This window comes from Tupaia chinensis, unplaced genomic scaffold (assembly GCF_000334495.1).
Source record: "Tupaia chinensis unplaced genomic scaffold, TupChi_1.0 Scaffold000047_1, whole genome shotgun sequence".
Taxonomy (NCBI): Eukaryota; Metazoa; Chordata; class Mammalia; order Scandentia; family Tupaiidae; genus Tupaia; species Tupaia belangeri.
In genome coordinates this window covers 1065803-1072442 of record NW_006159505.1, presented here as the reverse complement: position 1 = coordinate 1072442, position 6640 = coordinate 1065803, and the positions used below count along the sequence as shown (strand labels likewise).

The window sequence follows — 6640 nt, the reverse complement described above, 5'->3', positions numbered from 1 at the left end:
GCTCCGCCCTCGCCGTCTGTACATTGGCAGACAAGGCCGCCACTCCAGGTCTACCCTGTTACTCATTGGGCAATGAGGCGTTTGAAACCGAACGTGAGGGCGGTCTTCCAGAAGGGACGAGGGGGAAGAGGAGGAGCCTAAAGAGTTAGGGGGAGGAAAAGGGGAGGGGCAGTGGGAGGAACATGGAGTCCCGCCCCTCCCCGCTGCGGTTGGCTAGGAAGGCGTAGTGACGTCACAGAGGCCCCTCGAAGCGGGCTGGTGAGTGGCTGCATCCGGGTGTACCAAGAGGGGTGTGAGAGAAAAGTGCTGACGTTATACCGAGGCTCCGCCCCTTCCTTGGAACGGCGAGACTCTTGCTGCGCAAGCTCGGGCCAATCAGAGGGAAGGCTCCCGAATGACATGGTAACTATTCTACCCTTTAGTGCCCTGGTCCGCGGGGGGTGATGGGAAGGCTTCTCCAGCTGCCTCCCGGTACTTCCTGTCCCGACCATGTGCGGAGCTGGAGGACCCGCTTGGAGGTCCCCCTGACCGCCTAGTTTGTCTATGGCTGTTCAGAGGGCCTAAATCTCGACTGTCACTTTCCCTCTCTAAATTCCCAGAGTAGACTTTATGACCGTTAGAGACGCCCTGAGAGAATGGCTCATCATAGGGCCTGGTACAAATAAGGATTGTTGTAACTTATTTTATAGCTGCATGTTAAGAATCTACTTATTCATACAGGCCTGTTTCATATGTTCCTGCCTTCTCTGGGATACACGCAGAACCCTTCCCAGCGAGATGAGCTAATGTTTGGACAGGCCTCTGTCACAACCTTGTTACTTTGTATCATATTATTTACTTTTTGGTTTTCTGTCCCCTGTCCCCTCCTCCCCTCCCCCCCCACATCAGAGCTTCATTTTCATCCTGGTATATCTTCTTTCTTGGGATCTAGCCCCCAGGTGGAGGGTTAGAAACCAGAACTCTCTAGTCTGAGGGCCTCACACAGAATAGGAGAAACTGTGCGCAGATAGCAAAGCATATGCAGACTATATCTCCACTACTGCCTCCTCCTAATACAAAATGCCAAAACTAGATGAATTGAAATTCCCCTGGGTTGGGACCAACAGATGGAATAATGGTTATGTCGCTGAATTCCCATGTGGTTGACCTTGGTTTGGTGTCCATAGGGCCAAGCACAGTGGTTTGAGTCCTGGACCCAGTGATTTAAAACTCATGCCAGGCTGTGTGTATGCATGCCCAAAATTTTGAGAGGAGAATGGAGAAGGGATTGCTGTGGCCATCCCTCTGTGGGTGATTTCTCACTATTTGTCTCTGGTGAGCACACATACCCTATAGCAAAAATCTTGGGGAAAAAAATTCCCCTGGGTTTTCAGTAGTGAGCAAGAGATTAGAGATATAATTTGAAATCCAAAATGCTCCAGAATCTGAAACTTTTTGAGCTCCAAAAGTGGAAAATTTTACACCTGACCTCATGTAATTGGTGGTAGTCAAAATAATGCAATACAAAAAGATTATATAAAATTACCTTCAGGGGACCAGCAGTTGGCGTAATGGCTATGTCGCTGGACTCCCATGGTTCAAGTCCTGGACCCGGTGGCTTAAATTCATGCCAGGCGCTTGTGCGTGTGTGTCCAAGATCCCGAGAGGAGAATGGAGGAGAAGGGATTGCTGTGTGGCCATCCCCCCTGGGGGGTTATTTCTTGCTTTCTGTCTCTCTGTCTCTCTGGCGAGCACATGTGCCCTGTAGCAAAAACCTCTCAAAAAAATAAAAAATAAAAAAATAATAGTAGCTGACATTTATTGAAAACTAGCTCTTAGAGCTCTTTTTTTTTAAAAAAAAAAATTTATTTATTTAATTACATTTGTTGTTATCATTTTAAAATATTTTTTGGAGCAGTTTTTGCTATAGGGCATGTGCGCTCACCAGACAGAGAGAGAGAGAGACAGACAGAAAGACAGAAAGCGAGAAATCACCCCCCGGGGGGATGGCCACGCCGCAATCCCTTCTCCTCCATTTTCCTCTTGGGATCTTGGGCAAGCACACACACACGCCCGGCGTGAGTTTAAGCTGCCGGGTCTGGGACTCGAACCCCGGTAGGCTACATGGGAGTCCAGCGACATAGCCATTACGCTAACTGCTGGTCCCATAATTTTTAAATTTTGACCATAGAGAGACAGAGAAAGAGAGAAAGGGAAAGTGAGAAAGCAAGCCTCCAGGTTCGGGACTCGAACTGCAGTCGACCATGTGGGAATCCAGTGCTCTTAACCACCACACCACCTGCTGGCCCCACCTCTTAGATCTCTTAAAAATTAAGATATGTGAGGTCAGCAGATGGTGTGGTTGTTAAGGCACTGAATTCCCATGTGGATGACTGCTTTGAATCCTGGGCCTGGAACTTTGCTTTCATACTTTTCCTCTCTATGTCTCTGTCTCTCTGTCTCTCTATGGTGAGTGCACATGCCTTGTAGCAAATTTTAAAATGATAATTATAAATAAATAATTATTTTAAAAATTTATGATCATTATAATGATGATGATTAATTTGCTGTAGGGCACATGTGCAGGGAAGGGGGGCTGGGAGATCCAGAACTCGAACTGCAGTCACTCATGGGGGTGTCCAGCACCCCAATCACAAAAATACCTCCTTGCACCAATGAATAATTCTTTTTATTTATTTTTTTAATTAAGATATAGGGCCAGCAAGTGGCGTGGAGGTTAAGGTGGCTGGATCCTGCAAGGCAGACTCCTCAGTTCCAGTCCCAGACATGGTGGCTAGAAAATCACATTAGGTTCCTGTGCATACATGCCCAAAATCCTTAGAGGAGAAAGGATTGTGATGTGGCCATCCCCCCAGGAGATGATTTTTCACTTTCTCTCTGTCTCTCTCTGGCAAGCACACATAACCTATAGCAAAAACTAAAAATGAAAAAAAAATTATATTATTAATATAACATAGATTCACCCCTTTAAAGTTTATACATCAAGAGTTTTTAGTATATTCATGAAGTTGTGCAACCACCACCACTGCCTAATTCCAGAATATTTTCATAATTTCAAAAAGAAACTGCAGAGCTTGACCCAGCAGATGGTATAGTAGTTAAGGTGCTGGACTCCCACATGGTCAATTGTGGTTTGAGTCCCAGATGCCTTGAAACTCATGTTGGTTTCATGTGTATTTGTGCCCAAAATCCCAAGAGGAGAATAGAGAAGAAAGTATTGCAGCATGGCCACCCTACTGGGGGTGAGGAAGATTACTCACTTTCTATTTCTGTGTCTCTAGTGAGTCTGTGCACTATAGCAAAAACCTCTCTACAAAAAAAAAAAGGGACCAGCAGTTAGCGTAATGGCTATGTCGCTGGACTCCCAGTAGTCGACTGCGGTTCGCATCCCAGACCCGGTGGCTTGAAATTCACACCGGGCGCGTGTACGTGCGTGCCCAAGATCCCAAGAGGAGAATAGAGAAGAAAGTATTGCAGCATGGCCACCCTACTGGGGGTGAGGAAGATTACTCACTTTCTGTCTCTCTGTCTCTCTCTCTCTCTGTCTGGCAAGCGCACACGCTCTATACCAAAAAAAAGCTCTCAAAAAAAAGAGGGAACTGGGGACTGGCAGGTGATAGGGTGGGAGTATGCTGGACTTCCACATGGTAGGCCACCATTGGGAGAACTCGCACAGATGGGGGAGGAGGGGGAGGGAGCTCTCAGGGCAGCCTTCGTCAAATTAAAAATAATATGGGACTAGCAGATGGCGTAATGGTTATGTTGCTGGACTCCCACGTAGTCCACCACAGTTTGAGTCCTGGACCCGGTGGCTCAAAAAACTCACGCTGGCCTTTCAGCTTCCGCTCCTGACCCATGTGAGAAGCAGAGTTGCTGAGATATGAGTGCCACTCAGGCTGTGGAGAGCCTTCTGGCTGTAAACCAACAGGATGAATTAGTGGATTTTCCAGAAGACTACCCCTTGAGCACCAGTGAAGATGAGGGGGATGGTGACAAAGAGAAAAAGCATCAAAAGCTTCTGGAAGCAATCAGTTCCCTTGATGGAAAGAATAGTGGAAACTGGCTGAGCCATCTGAGGCTAGCCTGAAGGTATCAGAAGTCAGTGTTGGTGCAGAAGGATCAGGAGAAAAGCTGGTCCTTTCAGATCTGTTCCAGCCTGTTAAAACTTCCTCCTCATTGGCTACTGTGAGAAAGCAACTGAAGAGAGTCAAGGCAAAGAAGACCTTGGAGATACCCCTTAACAAAGAAGAGGTCGAACGGATCCACAGAGAAGTAGCATTCAATAGAACCACACAAGTCCTCTCCAAGTGGGATCCTGTCGTGAAGAACAGGCAAGCAGAGCAGTTGGTTTTTCCCTTGGAGAAGAAGCAGTCAGTCTATGTGCCCATCAAACATGTGTTCAGTGACTAGAAGGCAAAAACCCCCCTGGAGCAGGAAATTTTCAACCTCCTCAATAAGAACAAGCAGCCGGTGACAGACCCTTTACTGACTCCCACGGAAAAGACCTCCCTGAAAGCCATGAGCCTGAAAGAGGCCAAGATGCACCGAGCAGAACTTCAGAGGGCCCGGGCTCTGCAGTCCTACTATGAGGCTAGGGCTCGAAGAGAGAAGAAAATCAAAAGCAAAAAATATCACAAAGCTGTGAAGAAAGGAAAGGCCAAGAAAGCCCTGAAAGAGTTTGAGCAGCTGCAGAAGATGAATCCAGCTGCAGCATTGGTAGAACTGGAAAAAATTGAAAAGGCCAGGAGGATTGAACGAATGAGCCTTAAGCACCAAAACAGTGGGAGATGGGCCAAGTCAAAGGCAATTATGGCCAAATATGACCTGGAGGCTCATCAAGCTATGCAGAACAATTGGCCAAGAACAAAGAACTGATACAGAAGCTCCAGGTAGCCTCTAAGAGTGAGGACGAGGAAGAAGGCACAGAAGAGGAAAAACTGCTTGTCCCTGATGTAGTGAATGCAGTGTGGTTTAATGGAGACAGGCTGAATCCCTGGATGCTCAGGAGCTGCACCATTGTTACAAAAGAAGGAGAATTCCACAAGGACCCCAAACAACTACCAGAGCCTGTTTCCAGCAAGGTTTCTGAAAGTGAGGGAGATGAAAGACCAGTGGCAGAGGAAGAAATTTTGTTGAAGGAATTTGAGGAGAGGCGATCCCTTAGAAAAACGTCTGAGCTCCACCAGGATGCAGAGCTGGTGAGCAGTCAAGAAACAAAAGATTCTAGCAGTCAGGAAGTGCTATCTGAATTGAAGTCACTGTCTAGGAAACTCAACAAGCAAAAACATAAGGTCAGGAAGCCAAAAGTGAGTTCAGTGGAGACTGTTCTCCAGCTCCAGAAAGAGGCACCTGGCCCAGAAGAAGAGGAGCCCCTGTTGCTGCAGGGGCCAGAGAGAGCACAGATGGTGGAAGAGCTAGAAGAGCAGGGCAAAGAAGGATGTTCTCTGGATAAGGAGCTTCCCAGACCTGTGTCAGGAGGGCAGCGGTCAGAGGGGAACCTAAAGAATCAGCCCAATGCCCCTAAGAAGAAAAAGGAACACATGATTGATCTACAAAACCTCCTCACCACAAAATCTCCTTGCGTGAAATCTTTGGCAATTCCCACAACAATAAAGGAGTTAGAAGATGAAGAGGAGAGAAGCAGAAAGCAGATGATAAAGGCTTTTGCTGGAGATGATGTCCTCAGAGACTTCTTTTTTTTTTTTTTTTTTTTGTAGGGTTTGTTTTTAGGGGGCTGGCGTTGCGCAAAGACATAGAGACAGAAAGCGAGAAATCACCCCCCAGGGGGGATGGTCACACCGCAATCTCTTCTCCTCCATTCTCCTCTCGGGATCTTGGGCACGCACGCACACGTGCCCAGCATGAGTTTTAAGCCACCGGGTCCGGAACGCGAACCGCAGTTGACTACGTGGGAGTCCAGCGACATGGCCATTACGCTAACTGCTGGTTCCCCCTCAGAGACTTCTTGAAAGAAAAGAGGGAAGCTGTGGAGGCAAGTAAGCCAAAGGACCTGGACCTGACGCTGCCTGGCTGGGGCGAGTGGGGTGGTGTGGGCCTGAAGCCCAGCGCCAGGAAAAGATGCTGGTTTCTCATTAAAGCTCCTGAGGGTCCTCCATGAAAAGACAGGAACTTGCCCAATGTGATTATCAATGAGAAGCACAACATCCACGCAACAGCTCATGAGGTGCGAGTGCTTCCGTATCCATTCACCCACCATCAGCAATTTGAAAGGACCCTGCAGACCCCTATAGGAACCATATGGAACACCCAGAGAGCCTTCCAAAAGCTGACTACTCCCAAGGTTATCACCAAACCAGGCCACATCATTAAGCCCATTAAAGCAGAGGATGTGGGCTACCAAAGACCTCTCTATCATACAGAGGATGCCAAAACAGCTCTCCTTGCATCACAAAAAAAACAGCTGAAGAAAAACTCAGTGAAGAAGTTGCTGGAGGAGTGATGTCTGGATGCCCAGGACTAGGAGTGCTCGGTGCACCCTCTTCGGCTTACTTTAATGCTGTGCCACAGGATCAGTTTTCACACCAGCTGAGCATGCTGTGGGGTACACTGCATTTTAACAATAAAGGAATTTTTTTTTTTTTTTGAGAGGTTTTTGCTATAGGGCTTGTGCGCTCGCCAG

General features: G+C 47.6%; 1 protein-coding gene and 1 pseudogene across 9 annotated transcripts in view; both read left to right on the top strand.

Moving 5' to 3' along the window:
* The first annotated feature begins 21 nt into the window (after positions 1-21).
* PGAP2 (post-GPI attachment to proteins 2) overlaps positions 22-6640 on the top strand; it is a 48732-nt gene continuing 42113 nt past the window's right edge. For 2 of the 9 annotated variants that reach the window (XM_027773940.1, XM_027773924.1), the window contains exon 1: positions 22-402. The gene's annotated coding sequence lies outside the window, so the exon portion shown is untranslated. The remainder of the gene's footprint in view (positions 403-6640) is intronic. The other 7 variants (XM_027773942.1, XM_014590387.2, XM_006140929.3 and 4 more) reach the window with 5 other exon arrangements.
* On the top strand, positions 3798-6610 carry LOC102491498 (U3 small nucleolar RNA-associated protein 14 homolog A-like; annotated as a pseudogene).